We start from the raw sequence: 18,182 nt of genomic DNA on the forward strand, positions 1-18,182 counted from the left end.
ACACACACACACACACACACTCTTTAACAAGTGTTCATGTGTCCAGGCAAGAAGCTCTCTTCCAACTTACATGGAATTTTAAATGGAAGTGTCTTGTCCTAATCTAATAAGGCAGGGAAAGATCCATCCGAGCTGGAGAATGGACCCAGTGTAACCTCAGAGAGACAATTGCAGGATGACTTACCCAAGTGTAAGTGACTGAGACAGGAGAGCTCAGCTGTGGGTGTGAAAGTACTGCCTGCAAGTTTTTCATTTAAGTTTTCTGTTTTTCCTTTCAAACACCAATTCTCCGGTTCAATGGGCTGATTGTCTACAGCTGCTATTAAACACTTCTAAATATGGATGAGAAAGTCAAGCAACATTCATATCTTCTTCAGCATTCACAGACTTTCTGCAGACCCCCTCAGCAAGAGGGGTGAGTGGATCTACTACCATTCAGGTGGAGAAAGGAAAGAAGAGATGAAGAAAGGAGAGATGGGGAGTTTAAGCTTAGTGAGAGCAAAATTACTCCATTCAGCCTTCCAAGGCCAGTTGGGGTTTTGAGAGAGGTTTCTGCTCAATGTGGGACCTGGAGGGAGAGCTTTGATGTTGATAAATCTGCCCTGAATTTGTTGGTTTAACTTGCATTGAAATACCATTTGAGTGTGCCCATCCCCATATAGCCCTACAACCATTGCCATTCTACTGTCCCGTGTCTCCTGAGAGAGCCTCTTTGCATGTTTTCCAGAATCTGTGTTCATTCTTCCTTTCTTCTCCTTTGTTCTTTTTGCTCAGAAATGTGACCAGTCATTGCTCCTCTGGGGCTTTTTTCGCCAGGAGAAACAACCCAAACCCAGCACTATTTAGCTTGATATCTTTCTAATGTCCATGTCAATTTTCAATAAAATTCAAAGAAATGCTCAAAAAAAAAAAAAAAAAAGGCGGGGGTGGCGGGGGTAGACCCTCCAGGGTGCTCAGGAGCGGCCTCTCTGGGCAGAGCCAGCGTTGCAGGTCTGAGGTCTTGGTGGGCATGAATTTGAGTAGGTGGAGTTGGGCTCGAACTACCTGGGATTTCCTAACCCAACACAGAGAAAACTGCAGGCCTGAGCCCCCTTCTCTGGTGTTTTGTCTGCCCACCTCCCTCAGGGCTGATAATCCCTTACTGCTCAGGAAACACAGCCGGGCTGGTAGACACCGTGAGCACCTGGCCAGACCCACTGCCCGAGACGGGAAAGGATCAACCGGTGTCCTCACCGCTTCCGTCCTTCAGTCTGAATAAATCCCCGCCTAGACTGTGTCCAGACTGTGTCCAGAGACAGCCGACCCTGCCTTCCCTTCCCTACTCTCCCTTGGCTCACCTTGCTCCCCATGCTCGCCTTCCTTGGGCTCCTCATGGTTGGGGTGCTTGGAGAGAATTTCCTCCGAACTCCCAGAGACTCAAAGGGGCCTCCTGGTTTCCCCCTCCACTACACTGTCCAGCAGGGGAGCCGCAGCCTCCTGTGACCATGTCCGCCCACACTCGCAGGGCCCCAGGCCACTGAGCAGTAGCCACGTGCAGCTGGTGGCTGCCAGGCTGGCCCACAAGGGCATGGAGGTCTGTGGACAGTGCTGTCCAGGACCACTCCTGAGCAGCCTTCCTGGCACTGCCCAACGTGGCTGGTGAATCAGGGGTTCGTCCGTGTGTGGGTTTTCTGACCATAGCCTGTTGTCAGAGATGGGTTGCTGCATGTGTAGGACCTGCCTGCAAAGGCATTTTCTCTGGTTTATCTGAAGCTCAAATTTAACTGGGCATGAATTTGTGTCTGCAAACCTGGCTGCCCCACCTGCCTGCACCCAGCTCACAGACATCGGTTCAGAGTCCTAAGCTCCCTGGGGTGGGCATGTTCACTGCTGGTCTGGCTGGTGTTTTCCTCAAAGAAACCCCAAACGTGGAGCAGCTCTGATTGCAAGTGCCCTCCCCATCCCGGCCTAAGGAGGCAGGCAAAGGGGGAACGTGAGCCTCGGCGAGGCCGGCTGGGCATCCGTGCCAAAGACATGCCTGCAGCTTTCCAGAAGGGAATTCATCCTAAAAATGGAAACCACCCATCCCCCATACCCCACTTGTCTGCCCAGACTCCCAGGAGAGGGACCCCTGGAAACCCTGTGGCAGACACTTGACACAGCCCCAGTGTACCCGCGGTTCTCACAAGAGCTGGGCGGTAAGCGTTACCCACGCTCGGCCCTTATCACCACGTTCCCAAGTTATCAGCAGCAGCTCCCTTAGCCTGAAACAGCCAGACGGAGAGCTATGGGAGCCTGGCGGGTGCCAGGAACCTGGGACAGAGCCTGCCATGCGGGGGGGAGAGCGACGGTTTGTGCCGCTCCTTCCTGTGTCCTTCAGGGCCCAAATCTTTGAAGATGCTGTTTCAAAGGTTTAGTGTGGATGAGCCCAGTGTCCCCACCTTGGCCTCACACTCCACCAGGGTGTATCGAGTGCCTGGCTGAGTTTGCTGGGGACACTCGGTGGGCAGTGGGGTGGGCAGGGGCAAGGTAACACATACTTGTCTGGATGGTGTCAGAGCCGGGTACGTGCCATGAAGAATAGGAAACAGTTGGAGACGGACTGGGCAGAGGGACAGGTGGTCAGGAATGTCCCCACTGAGCTGAGACCCCAGAGGCTAGGCAGAGGGCGCCATGGGGGCCTGGCTGCAGAACGTTCCAGCATGGCAAGGGAGCAATACGAGGGGCAGAGTAGGCAGAGGCCTGGGGCAGGAGGGACTTGGCCCTCCCAGTTCTCTGCTCGCCATAGACAAACACTGGCTCTTGAATTCGGGATGTTTCCCCATCAGCCCTGATCTGATGGATTTAAGTCAGAAGAAGGACCACATCTGATGCCAGTGGGCGAGGGGTGGGGATGGGCAGCCAGGCCTTCGGGGCAGGGCTGGACTGGGCTGGAGCAGCCAGAAGCCCCAGGGCTCAGGTCCCCTAGCCTTCAGCCCCTTCTCTGTGCACCCACAGTCAGGGAGGGTCCTCTCTGCAAAACGTGGCCAGGTGGCCTGGGCTTCTGAAGGAGGAGGCCCCAAGGAAAGCCATAACCCCCACAGAGAGGCCTGGGGGCCCCATCTGTAACAGCCACTGGCCTACAGCTTTGTCAAGTGGCCCCAGCACCCTGGCTTGTACCCCACACTGTAGACAGGGGGCAGGGTTTGTGTGCTTGCTGGGGTTCTCTCCCCACTGGAGAGTCAGTTACAAGGGAGCCAAGTGGCAGGACCCCACATGATTGCTAGCCTGATTCACTCTTGCCTCCCAGGAGCCCAGTAGAAGCGAGGTTTTCTGAATTAATTTTGGTTATTAGCGTGGGCTCCTAGGAGCAGATAACTTCCATGCAGGCGGTGCTGCAGTGGGCGTTCTTGTACACATATCTTTGCACAGGGGCGTCATCTGCTCCTTACAATCAAATCCCTGATGCAGCGGGACTTCTTGGTGGTCCAGTGGTTAAGACTGCCTTTCAACTCAGGGGGTTCAAGTTCAATCCCTGGTTGGGGAGCTAAGATCCCACATGCCTCCAGGCTGAAAAACCAAAGCATCAAACAGAAGCAATGTGGTAACAGATTGCATAAAGACTTTAAAAATTGTCCACATCAAAAAATCTTTTAAAAAGTCCTTGAGGTGGGATTTCTGGGTAGACGCCCTGTTAACCACTTGTCTGAGTCGGTCTGGGCTGCCTCCTGGCTGTATGTCCTCTACAGCAGATGCAGTTGGAGGGAGGGCAGAATGGAGAGAAAGAAAGAGAGAGGGGATGAGTGCCCTGGTCTCCTCTTCCTCTTATCAGGGCACTAATCCCTTCCTGAGGCCCCACCCTCACGACCTCTTCTAAACCTAGTCACCTCGCTGAGGCTCTGCCTCCTAATACCATCATATTGGAAGCCCACACTTGAATTTGGGGACACACCACATCTCACAGCTGCAGAGGAACCCCAGCTGTGGCACCACTCCACATGGAGGTGGCCCTTGAGGACACGGTGAGAGGAACTTTCTACCGTGCAGAGCTTTGGGTGGAGAGAGACATGGCCCAGGTGAGGATCCAAACACACTTGTGGGTAGTGGTGACCAACTTCTCAAGTCTCTTGGAAGACTAGGAGGAAACAAACAAGAAGATGAGGGATGAGGAATCCAGGGAAGAGGCACACAGATGGACTGCTGAAGACAGCACAGTCAGATGGCAATGTCCACCAGGGCCCCAAGCAGCCCTGTGGGCAGGACAGCATGGCCAGTCCTCAGGCAGCCTCTGGCCTCAGCCATCTCTGTTAAGGGCACTGGACTCATGGATGAAGTAGTCATGACCATAGATTTTGAAGCGACCGTCTGGACTTCTTCTCACTAAGGCTGGTAGTATCAGGGACTTACCATGAATTTCTGTCATGACATCACAACATCCCCCAAAGGTGCCAAGCAGCTGCTCGGTGGCCGATTGGTTCCATGAAACCACTTCCCTGCTGGAAAGGCCAGGGACTCATCTTGATGGATTGCTGTGTGTTCTGGGTGTGGGTGTCCTCTTCCTGCATGCAGGATCTCCTGGGCACCCCAGCTCCCCTGACCTTCACTGTCTCCCAGAGTTTGCTCAAATTTATGTCCATTGAGTCAGCGATGCTATCTAACCATCTCATCTGCCATTGCCTTCTCCTTTTGCCTTCAATCTTTCCCTGCATCAGGGTCTTTTCCAGTGAGTTGGCTCTTCACATCAGGTGGCCAAAGTTTTGGTGCTTCAGCTTCAGCATCAGTCCTTCCAATGAATATTCACAGTTGATTTCTACTAGGATTGACCAGCTTGCTCTCCTTGCAGTCAAAGGGACTCTCAAGAGTCACCACAGTTCAAAAACACTAATGATTTAGCACTCAGCCTTCTTCTTTATGATCCAACTCTCACATCTGTACATGGCTTCTGGAAAAAACCCACAGCTTTAACTATATGGACCTTTGTCTGCAAAGTGATGTTTCTGCTTTTTAATATGCTGTTAACTGTAAATGGACAAGTACACTAATTGTGGTCATAAAAGAAAAAGCAACCATGACATCTAGTGGATCCCCTCACTAGTCAAGTCAGCTAGATCAGAAGGAGCACGAGTTCATGGGGAGGACATCCAGAATAAGGAAATGATGAGTCAGTTGCATCGCGAGTTTCCCTGGAGCTGTGGGGCTGCAGTTCATCACACTAACCCTCTTCTTATAAATTTTCCCAGGAATGAAGAGCAGGCTCATGGAGGACCTATGGATGGATGGCTGGGTTTGAACTGAGAAACAGGTGACTCTGAGCCAGCGAGGGTGGAGCGTAGTAGATGCTACTGGGGCTCCACTCAGATCCTGGATCGATGGCACAATCTCCTCACTACCCGAGTGGTGGGTGCCGATGGTTTGTGTCACCTCCTTCTCCAGAGAACTGCTTTCAGGTCCTGGAAGGCATGTAGCCCCCAGGGCAGGCTCCTGACCAGTGAATGTAAGGGTATGAAAGGACAGACCATGGCCTCTACTGCACACTTTATGTATAAGCTAGAGCCCATCCGCTTACATTCCAGGGACTCTGCTGGGACCACAAGGGACCATCTCCCTCCCTTCTCTGCTACTACTTCTCCCTTACAGGATTTTTCTGGTGAGAACATCCCTGACACATGCAGCCACACCCCACATCTGGGGAAGCAGACGCAAAGAAGACATGTGAACAGACCCTTGCTGCTGGCAAGGGGCAACTAGAATTTTAGGAAATGGTCAGGAAAAACCATGATATTATCACCATGGTGATATTATCACATGGTATTACCACTATGCTCTCCAGAGTGAGTAAACCCTGGGTTCACATCCCAGGTCTGCAACTTGCCCCACCCCTCCTTAACTCTCACTCTTTGCAAAGTGCGGAGGATAATGGAAATCCCGGGTGGCCAACACGGTGCCCAAAAAGCACTTGGTAAAGCACCTGCTCTTGATCAGTGCTCTGGGCACAGTGGTCACTGATAACACAGCAATAAGGAGGAAATCTGGCTCTACCTCCCAATGAGATGGTTGGATGACACCATCAGCTCAATAGGCATGAGTGTGAGAAAACTCCAGGAGACAGTGAAGGACAGGGAAGCCTGGCATGCTGCAGTCCATGGGGTTACAAAGAGTTGGACTTGACTTAGCTACTGAACAAAAGCAACAACAACCTCAGACTCCATTCACTCACAAGTTTCTCTAGAAACAGGACCCCAGTTACCTCGATGCCTGGAACCTGATCCCAACCCTCTGTAGATTTCTAAATTGAGAGCTTACAACAATAGTAAATGATTAGAAAGCGGGGGGGGGGGGGGTGCGGAGAGAAAACTGGAGTTGTGTGGATGTGTATATTCAAATGTTGGGGCTGAGAGAAATACAATACTTATGTCTTGATGAGTGGGATAGCTCCAAACATTTTTCCTAAGAAGACATACACCCTCTAAACAATTTTGCCACCTTCTCTGTCCTTGGTCTACACATATCTCCCTGCTGGATTTTGAAACTTGTAAGATAGATGCACTCTTTCCACCAAAGGAGAGTCCTTGGTAATGCAGCAATTACCCTCATTCCCAGTTTATAAGGTTCCCTTATACAAATAGATCAGCTTCTGGGGTACCAACTTTATCCTGGCCTCTCCTGGGGAAATTCCCTGTGCCTTGGTCAAAACTGACCACTTGGCAGAACATCACAAGCTGGGGGGCTTATAAAAAGTAGACATTTATTTCTCAGAGTCTGGAGGCTGGAAGTCCAAGATCAAAGTGCCAGCAGATTTGATGTCTGGTGGAAGCTCAATTCTGGGTTCATGGATGCCATCTTCCCCTGTGTAACCCTCATGTGGTGGAAGGGTGAGGGAGCTCCTTGGGGGTCTGTTTTATAAGGGCACTGATTCCACCCATGAGGGATCCACCTTCATGAACTAACAAACTCACAAAGACCTCACTTCCTAATGCGATCACATTAGGATTTAGGATACCAACATATGGATTTGGGGGAGGACATGAGCAATCAGTCTATTACAGTCTCTTCTAATATCTCCTGGCACCTGCTGTAGTCTCCTCCTGAACATTGGTCTGTGAATCTCCCGCTATTTCTAAATACCGATGAGGATGGTGGGCATCCTGAGGTCCTGACAATATTCCCTGAAGTTCCAGACTGCTGCTTCAGGAAAATTATGTCCCTTTATGGATGGGCAGAGGCTCAGGGCTGATGCAGCTCCCTTAGTCCTGGCTGTCAGCAGCAGCCTAACTAAACCCTTCCCTCCCATCACATCAAATACCTCCAGTGAGGACCACGGGTGGACTGAATGGTAGTGAAGACCCCTGGACTCAGGTCAGACTCTCATCTGCCTCCAAGACATTCACATTGTCTCTGTCATGGTTTAATGTTTCCTCTCTGTACCTGTTGCATTTTGGTGGTTATGTGTGTATGTTTATGTGAGTTTTGAAATAGCTTGCTCCTTTTTTCCAGGAATATGCCAATCAAGATAACCTGAGAACATTCCTATTTTTAAAAAAATAGCTTAGAAATGCCAGGCAAATATGATACACATCTTTCAAAAGGAGAGCTGAGGTTGCAGAAGAGTAATGGAAATTTTCAGGGGCACAAAAATGAATAACATGACCCAAAATAGTAGGTGAGGTGAGCTAACACTGTTGCTGCCTGGGGGCTGGTTCCCAGATGCTGGTTGTGATATAAGGGGCTTGAAATGGGCTGCCAGGACAGGGGATGAAACCCATAGGCACCAAAGGGGCAACTGTTTGGACTGAGACTTCTACATAAAGCTATGGTCTCCATACAACTCAATAAAAGGAACAGATATTAACAAAATCCACTTGGCAGCACACAAATATTACAAGGGAGCTGATCAGTCTTTACCTTGACTGAGATGGAAAATGTTAAACTCTGAAGAGAGGCATTTCCAGAATAGTGGAGTAGGGATCTCCAAAACTCTGCTCCTCCCTAAAAGCAAGGAGACACTTTTAAAAATTGTCAAAATAAACCTTTTTAGGACTCTAGAAATTCATCTTAGGCCTCCAACAACTTGAAGAGAATCAGTTCAATAAAATGCTTGAATCTCAAGAACAGAAAGCTTTGTGGCATGTTAACTTGCCCTACCCTATTCCCCACTCCTAACAGTGTGGTGGTCTGAAAAGCAACTGCATAACCATCACAAGAGCTATGAAAAACAGCAACCCAGTGGGCACTAGAGGAGGGTGTCCAACACATTCCTGCTAATCCAGAAAACCATGAGCATATGTAGGGGTATGCACATGCCCAGGAAAAATCTGAGAAAGCCCTAGCCTCTCACCTCCAGCTAACCTTGAAATTCTGTACACGGAGGAATTGAAGACTAAGGCAGAGTTGTTACCTGCCTGATAGAGCACTGAAGTTCCCTCAGCAAACTCTCAAGGGTTTGTTGATTAAAGATAATGAAGGAAATCTCTGTCCAAATATTAAATGACCACTAAGAAACCTATATACAGGTCAGGAAGCAACAGCTAGAACTGGACATAGAACAACAGACTGGTTCCAAATAGGAAAAGGAGTACATCAAGGCTGTATATTGTCATCCTGCTTATTTAACTTATATTCAGAGTACATCATGAGAAACACTGGGCTGGAAGAAGCACAAGCTGGAATCAAGATTGCCAGCAGAAATATCAATAACCTCAGATATGCAGATGACAGCACCCTTATGGGAGAAAGCGAAGAGGAACTAAAAAGCCTCTTGATGAAAGTGGAAGAGGAGAGTGAAAAAGTTGACTTAAAGCTCAACATTCAGAAAACTAACATCATGGCATCTGGTCCCATCACTTCATGGGAAATAGATGGGGAAATAGTGGAAACAGTGTCAGACTATTTTGGGGGGCTCCAAAATCACTTCAGATGGTGATTGCAGCCCTGAAATTAAAACATGCTTACTCCTTGGAAGGAAAGTTATGTCCGACCTAGATAGTATATTCAAAAGCAGAGACATTACTTTGCCAACAAAGGTCCATCTAGTCAAGGCTATGGTTTTTCCAGTGGTCATGTATGGATGTGAGGGTTGGACTGTGAAGAAGGCTGAGTGCCAAAGAATTGATGCTTTTGAACTGTGGTGTTGGAGAAGACTCTTGAGAGTCCCTTGGACTGCAAGGAGATCCAACCAGTCCATCCTAAAGGAGATCAGCCCTGGGTGTTCATTGGAGGGAATGATGCTGAAGCTGAAACTCCGATACTTTGGCCACCTCATGTGAAGAGTTGACTCATTGGAAAAGACCCTGATGCTGGGAGGGATTGGGGGCAGGAGGAGAAGGGGACAACAGAGAATGAGCTGGCTGGATGGCATCACCGACTCGATGGACATGAGTTTGAGTGAACTTCAGGAATTGGTGATGGACAGGGAGGCCTGGTATGCTGTGATTCATGGGGTCGCAAAGAGTCGGACACGACTGAGCGACTGAACTGAACTAAACTGAACTGAAGCAAACTGAGCAGAGGCTTCAGTAACTACATATGACAAAGGGCACAGACTTTATAGAAGTCGTTCAGGAAAGTCACTAAGTAAACAAACAATAGTGACAGCAAAAACATGAAGGCAATGGGAATCTGATTTCCATAGCTGTTATATTATGTAAAATGCTCATTTTTCAACAAAAAGTTATGGGACATGTACAGAAACAGCGGTGTGGCCCATAATAGAAAAAGAAAAAATAGTCAGTAGAAACTTCCCCTGACAAAGCCCATGCATTGGACTTACTAGACAAAGATTTAAATCAGCTACTCTAAATATGTTCAAAGAACTAAAGGGAATCATGTCTAGAGAAATAAAAGGAAGCATGAGAATGACATCTCACCATGTAAAGAATACCAATAGACAGATAGAAATTATAAAAAAATAATCAAATAGAAATTCTGGGATTGAAATTATAATGACTGAAATGAAAATAATCACTAGACGTGCTCAAGAGCAGAGGTAAGCCGGCAGAAGAAAGAATCAGTGAACTTCAAGTTAGTTATACTGAGATAATCCATTCTGAAGAACAGAAAGGAAAATGAATTGAAAAGAATGAACAGAGAGAGACTTCCTTGGTGATCCAGTAGCTAAGACTCCGAACTGCCAATGCAGGAGCCCAGGCTTAATCCCTAGTCAGGAAACTAGATCCCATATGCCATAACTAAGAGTTCACAGCCACAGCTAAAGATCCCACCAACTGCCAAGTAAGACACAAAGAAGCAAAATACATGAATAATAAAATACTTTTAAAAAAAAAGAATGGAGTCTCAGAGAACTGTGAAATACCATGAAGCACAGCAGCATACATACAATTCCGGGAAGACCCGGAATTAGAAGGAGAAAAAGGAAGACATTTGAAGAGATAATGGCCAAAATTTCCCAAATGGAATAAAATACATTAATCTATAATTAACATCAAAGTGGTCCAATGAATTCCAAGTACAATAAACTCCAAGAGTTCTCCCCCAGGACACATCACAGTCAAACTGCCAAAAGACAGAGAGAGAAGCAATGTTAAAGCAGCAAAGAAAAGCTAACAATCTATGAGAAACTTTTACGTCAGAACTCAGTGGGATCACATATTCAAAACTCTGAAAGAAACATGCTGTCATCCTCGAATCTATATGCAGAAAAGGTATCCTTCAAAAATGAATAAGATAAACAGAGTAAAGCAGTTTATCACTAGCAAAACTGCTCTACCAGAAACACCAAAGGAAATTCTTCAAGTTGAAATGAAAGGACACTAGACAGTAAGCTGAATCAGCTGCATTCACACAAAGATACTATAAAGTGAAGTCACTCAGTCATGTCCGACTCTTTGTGACCCCAGCCCCCTACCAGGCTTTTCAGTCCATGAGATTTTCCAGGCAAGAGTACTGGAGTGGGTTGCCATTGCCTTCTCCAAGGGATCTTCCTGACCCAGGGATCAAACCCGGGTTTCCCGCATTGTAGGCAGACAACTTATCCTCTGAGCCACTATAAAGAGAACTACAAAGGTAAATATAAAAGATGGTATATGTGTATTTTTTTAAAACTATTTTCTTATTCTATTTGATTTGGAAGACAACTGTATACAACAATACTTATAAAACTGTGCTGATGGGCTTAAAATTTATAAAGATGTAAATTTAACAATAATATGGCACCAAATGGGGGACTGAATAGAGAGAACCATATAGAAAAGCAGAATTTGTGCATACTAAAGAAATTCAGTTGATATCAATTCTAACTGGCTTGTAATCATTTAAGATGTTAACTGTAATCCTCAAAGAAAATACTAAGAAAATACAGCAAAGGAAGCAACAATAGAATTAAATAGACAAACCAGAAAATATCTGCTTTACACAAAAAAGAGTGGTGACGGAGGGACACGGGAACAAAAATGATATGAAGTGTTAGTCACTCAGTTGTGCCTGACTCTTTGCAACCTCATAGACTGTACCCCACCAGGTTCCTCTGTCCATGGAATTCTCTAGGCAAGAGCACTGGAGTGGGGACCATTCCTTTCTCCAGGGGATCTTCCCCACCTAGGGACTGAGCCCAGGTCTCTTGTATTGCAGGTGGATTCTTTACTGTTTGAGCCACCAGAGAAGCCCACAAAAATGACATAAGACATATAGAAAACAAGCAGTAAAATCACAGTAAATTGTATATGATTTGAACTATACTTAATGTAAATGGAATAACTCCTCCTATCAAAAGGCAGAGATTGGCAGAATAGATTTCTAAAATTCATAATCTTGAGAGTTCCTTGGACTGCAAAGAGATCCAACCAGTCCATTCTAAAGGAGATCAGCCCTGGGTGTTCTTTGGAAGGAATGATGCTAAAGCTGAAACTCCAGTACTTTGGCCACCTCATGCGAAGACTTCACTCATTGGAAAAGACTGATGCTGGGAGGGATTGGGGGCAGGAGGAAAAGGGGAAGATAGAGGATGAGATAGCTGGATAGCATCACCGACTCAATGGACATGAGTTTGAGTTAACTCCAGGAGATGGTGATGGACAGGGAGGCCTGGCGTGCTGCGATTCATGGGGTCGCAAAGAGTCAGACACGACTGAGTGACTGAACTGAACTCTACACTGTGTACAAAAGACACACTTTAGATTCAAAGAAGAAAACAGCTTGAAAGTAAAGAAATGGGGGAAATACACCATGCAAACAGAAATTAAAAAATGATGGGAGTGGCTGTATTCATATCAGATGAGACACAATGTAAGACAAAAATTGTATGATAAACAAAGAAGGACATTTTCTTAATGATAAAAAGAATCCATCAGGAAGATAGTAATTATAACATATATGTATCTAAAACCAGAGCCCTGAAATACATGAAGCAAAAAATGATAGAATTGAAGAAAGAAGTGGACAATCACAATAATAGTTGGAGATTTCAGTACCGCAGTTTTTGATAATGAATAGACTTGGTAAGGAGATCACTGAGGAAATGGAAGACTTCAAATCATGCTAAGACAACTGCACCTAACAGCCGTCTGAACAACATGCCACCCGGCAACAGAGAATACACTTTCTGCTGGGTACACATAAAACATTCTCCAGGAGAGAACATTTGTTGTTCTTCAGTTGCTAAGTCATGTCTGACTCTTCATGAACTAACTCATGGATTTCAGCACACTAGGCTTCCCTGTCCTCCACCGTCTCCTGGGGTTTGCTCAAACTCAAGGCCAGTGAGTCGGTGAAGCCATTCAATCATCTCATCCTCTGTCACCAGCTTCTCCTTCTGCCCTCAATCTTTCCTAGAATCAGAGTCTTTTCCAGTGAGTCAGCTCTTTGCATCAGGTGGCCAAAGTATTGGAGCTTCAGCTACAGCATTAGTCCTTCTATGAATATTCAGTGTGCCAATTTCCTTTAGGGTTGACCGGTTGGATCTCCTTGTGGTCCAAGGGACTCTCAAGAGTCTTCTCCAGCACCACAACATATGTTGAGAGAACATACATTAGGTTATAACACAAGTCTCAGTAATTTTAAGAGGACTGAAATCATACAAATTATGTTCTCAGATCACAGTGGAATGATAGTACAAATCAATAAAAGAAGAAAAATTGGGAAACTCACAAATACCTGGAAATAAATTTTAAAAAACACACTTGTAAATAATGGATGGATCAATGAAGAAGTCAGAAAGGAAATTAGAAATTACTTTGAGAAGAGTAAAAATGAAGACAACATACCAAAATCTTACAGGATGCATCCAAAACAGCAAATAGAATTAGGTCTAAAACACCAATATTGAAAAAGAAGAAAGTTCTCAAGTCGCTAAGCTAAACTTCCAACTTACTACACTGGAAAAAGCGGTGCAAACCAAACTTAATGCAGAGAGGAGGAAGGTGTGATGGTTAATTCTGCATGTCAACTTGATGGGCCATAGGGGGCCCAGAGATTTGGCGAAACATGATTCTGAGTGTGTCTGTGAGGATGTTTCTGGAGAGTTTCACATCTGAATCAGTGAACTCAGTGAAGCAGGCTGCCCTCCCTAAAGTAGGTGGGCCTCATCCAATCAGCTGAAGGCTTGAATTAGAACAAAAAGTCTGACCTTCCTGTGAGTAAGAGGGAACACCTTTAACCTGACCACCTTCAGGAAGGGAAGTCAGTCTTTTCCTGTAGGTCTTCCTGGGTCTTGAGCCTGTCAGTCCATGGAGCTACACCCATGAGCTCTCCTGGCCCTCTAGTTTCTTCAAATATTTAAGATAAGTCTATACAAACTCTTACAAAAGTAAAAGAGAGAATATTTTCTTTCTATGAAGAAAATAATGTCCTGATATTAAAGCCAGACAAAGACATTCTAAGAAAGGAAAACTATACTAGAACCTAGGAAAAAGACTAGGATTCTTTATGAATATTAATACTAAAACCATACAAAAAAAAAACAAGCAATTTGAATCCAATGACATGTAAAAAACTTACTATGACGAATAAGAATCTATGTCAAGAAAAGAAGGTTAGTCTGACCCATGAAAATCAACCTAATACATCAAGTTAATAGAATAAAGGACAAAAACAACATGGTCATCTTAATAAATACAGAAAAATCATTTGACAATATTTAATACCATTTAAGGTAAAAACATTCAACAAACTAGGGATATAAGGAGACTTCCTCAATCTGATAAAGGACATCTATGAGAAGTCAACAGCTAATATCATACTTAATGCTAAAATACCGACAATCTTTCCTTAACATCAGAAATAAACAAGGATGGCAGCTCTCATCACTTCTATTCAACATTGTACTAGGGATAATTGCCAGGGTAATTAGGCAAGAAAAAGAAATAAGAGGCATTCACTTTGGAAAGGAAGCAAAACTATATTTACTCACAGATGACATAGTCCTGTATATAGAAAATCCTAAGGAGTAAGCAATCTATTAGAACTAATAAACAAGTTCAGCTGGTTGCAGGACACAAGATCAATATACAAAAAGCAATTATATTTCTATACACTAGCAGTGAACTCTCTGAAAATAAAATTAAGGAAACTATTTCAGTTATAATAGCTTCAAAAAGAATGAAATCCTTAGGAACAAATTTTAACAAAAGATATTCGTGACTTGTACACTGAAAATTCTAAAACACTGCTGAAGGAAATTAAAAAACTAAATAATGGTAAGGCATTCATGTTCAGGGATCAGAAGACTTAATATTGTGAAAATGACAATATTCCCCTAATTGGTCCAGAGAGTCAATGAAATCTCTATCAAGCTCCCAGTTGGCTTCTTTTGAAACAGTAATTGACAATCTTATCCTAAAATTTATATGCAAATGCAAAGGAACTAGAATAATCAAAAGTCTTAAAGAAAAAAAGAAAAAATGGGGAGGAGGTACATGTCTAAAGGACATGGGAACCTATCAAAAGAGCTTTCAGTGACCAAAACTGAAACAATTCGAGTAATATATTAAATGCATTCATAGTCTCTCAACCACATCTGACTCTTTGCGACCCCATGGACTGGAGCCTGCCAGGCTTCTCTGTCCATGGGGTTTTCCAGGCAAGAATACTGGAGTGGGTTGCCATTTTCTTCTCCAAAGGATCTTCCTGACCCAGAGACTGAACCTGTGTCTCTTGTATCTCCTGCATTGACAGGCAGATTCTTTACCACTGTGCCACCTAGGAATCTCTAATAAATAATCATAGTATAATATTAAAACCCAGAGTGGAATATATCCATGAGTTCATAAACATAGGATTAAATAGATAAGTGAAAGTGGAAGCATAGCAACTTTTACTTATAGAAACATTAAATTAATAAGTTTAAAATGAACTGATGGAAATTTAAAAATCACCATTAGGAAACAGCAGTAATAATTGCTGTAAGCAGGATCCACCAATAAAAGCTAATATTAGTATGTAAAAGTTTAAGGACAAACAGGATATTTGTATAGCCTCAAAGTATTTCCCCTCAAACATTTACTAATTACAAATAAAAAATCATGAGAAAATAAAACAAACCCAAGTTTGTAGATATTCTTCAAAATACCTAACTGATACTCTTCAAAAGTGTTGCAATCCATGAATGACAAGGAAGGACAAAGGTGTCATAAATTGGAGGAGACCAAGAAGACATGCCAACCAAACACAGTGGATTGGATCCTGGGACAGAAAAATCACCTCAATGGGAATGCTAGTGAAATCCTAAAGAGGTCTAGAATTTAGGTTTGTTTTTTGGTGTGTGTGTGTGTGTGTGTGTGTTTTATTTTGGTCACACCAAAAACACACACACACACACACACACACACACAATGCAGCATGCAGGATCTTAGTTCCCAGGCCAGGGATTGAACTCATGCCCCCTGCAGAGGAAGCATGGAGTCCTAATGACTGGTTCAGTTCAGTTCAGTCGCTCAGTCCACTGGACTGCCAAAGAATTCCCTAGAATTTAGTTTTCCTTTTTTAAACTTACTAAAAAAGAAATACAAACATCAGCAAAAATCCTTTACCATTAAAGATTATACCAAATATACCCATGCAACACACCATTAGAATCACAGCACTGTTAGAGGATAGTCTCCAAAATACTCAGTAATTATAAAGTTCAAATTCTAAACAATTTCAAAAATTAACAAAGAAATGCCCCTCCCAAGTCGTTAATGAAGCTAAAATCACTTTGATAATAAAAAACCAAAAAAGAGCAATACAGGGAATTCTCTGATAATCCTGTGGTTAAGACTTCATCTACCAGTGCAGGGGCTGTGGGTTCAATCCCTGGTTAGGAAACTAAGATCCTGCATGTCTTGTGGCCAAAAAACACCCAAAACATAAAACAGAAGCAATATTGTAACAAATTCAAAAAAGACTTTAAAAAACGGTCCAGATCTAAAAACAGTCTTTTTAAAAAGGCAATGCAAGAAAAGTACAGGCTAAATTCACTTATGAACAGAGATTTTTCAAAAAATTCATAAATAATACAGCCAAAAATTAAATCCAATAATGTGAAACACACAAACAAATGGGAAACAAATGTCATCACCTAACTGGATTTATCAGAGCAATGCAAATGGTTTAGCATTGCTGTGTGCCATGCTTAGTTGCTCAGTCATGTCCGACTCTAGGCAACCCCATAACTATATCCTGCCAGGCTCCTCTGTCCATGGGATTCTCCAGGCAAGAATACTGGAGTGGGTTGCCATGGCCTCCTTGGTCTAACATTAGAAAGTTTAATTCACATAAGTCACTGTGAGTATGAATTAGGCTTAGTAAACTATTTGACAAAAAAGTCAAATACTCAGTAGTTTAAACACATAAGGTTTAATTCTCCCAGGGGTGGAGAGAGGCCCTCCATGACTGGCAGGGCAGTTTCCTTTAGGAAGCTGTCTGAGAACCGGGGCTGCTTCTATTTTTCCCTCCCCACCTCTAAGGTGTGACCCATAGCTCTCTGATCCAGGAAGATTCAAGACTGCACCCCCATGTCTGTGTAAGACAGAGGGCACAAGATCAGAGCATCCTGAAGTGCACAATTCTGAAGTCATTTATTCACTTCCACTCCAGTGGGTCAAGTTGTCATGGCTACAACTAGCTGCAAGGGAAGTTGGACAGTCATTGGCTTAGCTCACAACCACCAATTCTATTGCTGCAAGAGCAAATGAATTTCCATCTACTCTTTATACCATCTTAGAGCCCAAACTGTGTCAATGATACGTGTTCCTCTACCCAGATCTGGGTAGAACAGTGGGGAACATGTCACCCACCCCAACACACACAACCCACATGGGAAGAATAGGAACTTAACTCCTGGTGTGATTAAGGTGCTAAATCAATAGAGGGGGAATTTCCTCCATGGGCCTCACCTACTCACATGAGTCCTTGAAGGGAGCAGGGCTGTGCAGGGGGAAGAGATTTGGAGCATGGGAGCAGTCAGACGTGAGGGATGGTCTTCATTGCCGGTTTTGAGGTTGAGGAGGCCACCTAGAGAGGACTGGGAGCTGAGACCAGACCCTATCAGATAGCCAGAGAGAAAACAAAGATCTCGGTTCTGTGACCCCAGGGAACTGACTTCTGCCAATAGCCAGAAACTCCAAAGAGGATCCAGAACTTCAGAAAGGAACCCAATCTAGCTGACACCTGGACCACAGCCTTGTGTAACCTTGAGCAGAGAACAGCTGGCTGTACCCGGATTCCTGACCCACAGGAGTTCTGAGATGTTGGGTGATGTTCTCAGCCACTAAGGGTGTGGTATTTGTTATACAGCATAGGAGACTGATACACTGCCCATCTCTCTTTACAACTGACCAGCTCCATGCTGGTTTCATCCTCATTCTCACAGACTGATGGAGCAGAACAGAATTCAGGAACAGGTGTATGCTTATACAGATACTTGCCTCTGACAAAGAGCGTGGGGTAGAAGAGGAGGGAGAGAATGGTATTTTTAATCATTGTGCTGGATCAACTGGATAGGCGTACAGCAAAAACATGAAACTTGGCCCTTACCTCATACAATACAAAATATATATATTCTAGGTGGAGGGCACCTCTAACTGGAAAAGGGGAAACAATAAAGATTCTAGTGTTCTCATGGACTATGTCCATGACCTCCTCAGGCCAAGATGTTGAACAGGGTACCCAGAGAACTAACCAGGAGGAGAAGATGAATAAGCTGAACTACATGCTGTGAAGGGAGATTCCATCCATTATAGAAGATGATTGAGAGTGAGAGAAAGGAGAGCATGGACCAGGACCTTTGCATCAGC

Source organism: Ovis canadensis, chromosome 12, assembly GCF_042477335.2.
Source record: "Ovis canadensis isolate MfBH-ARS-UI-01 breed Bighorn chromosome 12, ARS-UI_OviCan_v2, whole genome shotgun sequence".
Taxonomy (NCBI): Eukaryota; Metazoa; Chordata; class Mammalia; order Artiodactyla; family Bovidae; genus Ovis; species Ovis canadensis.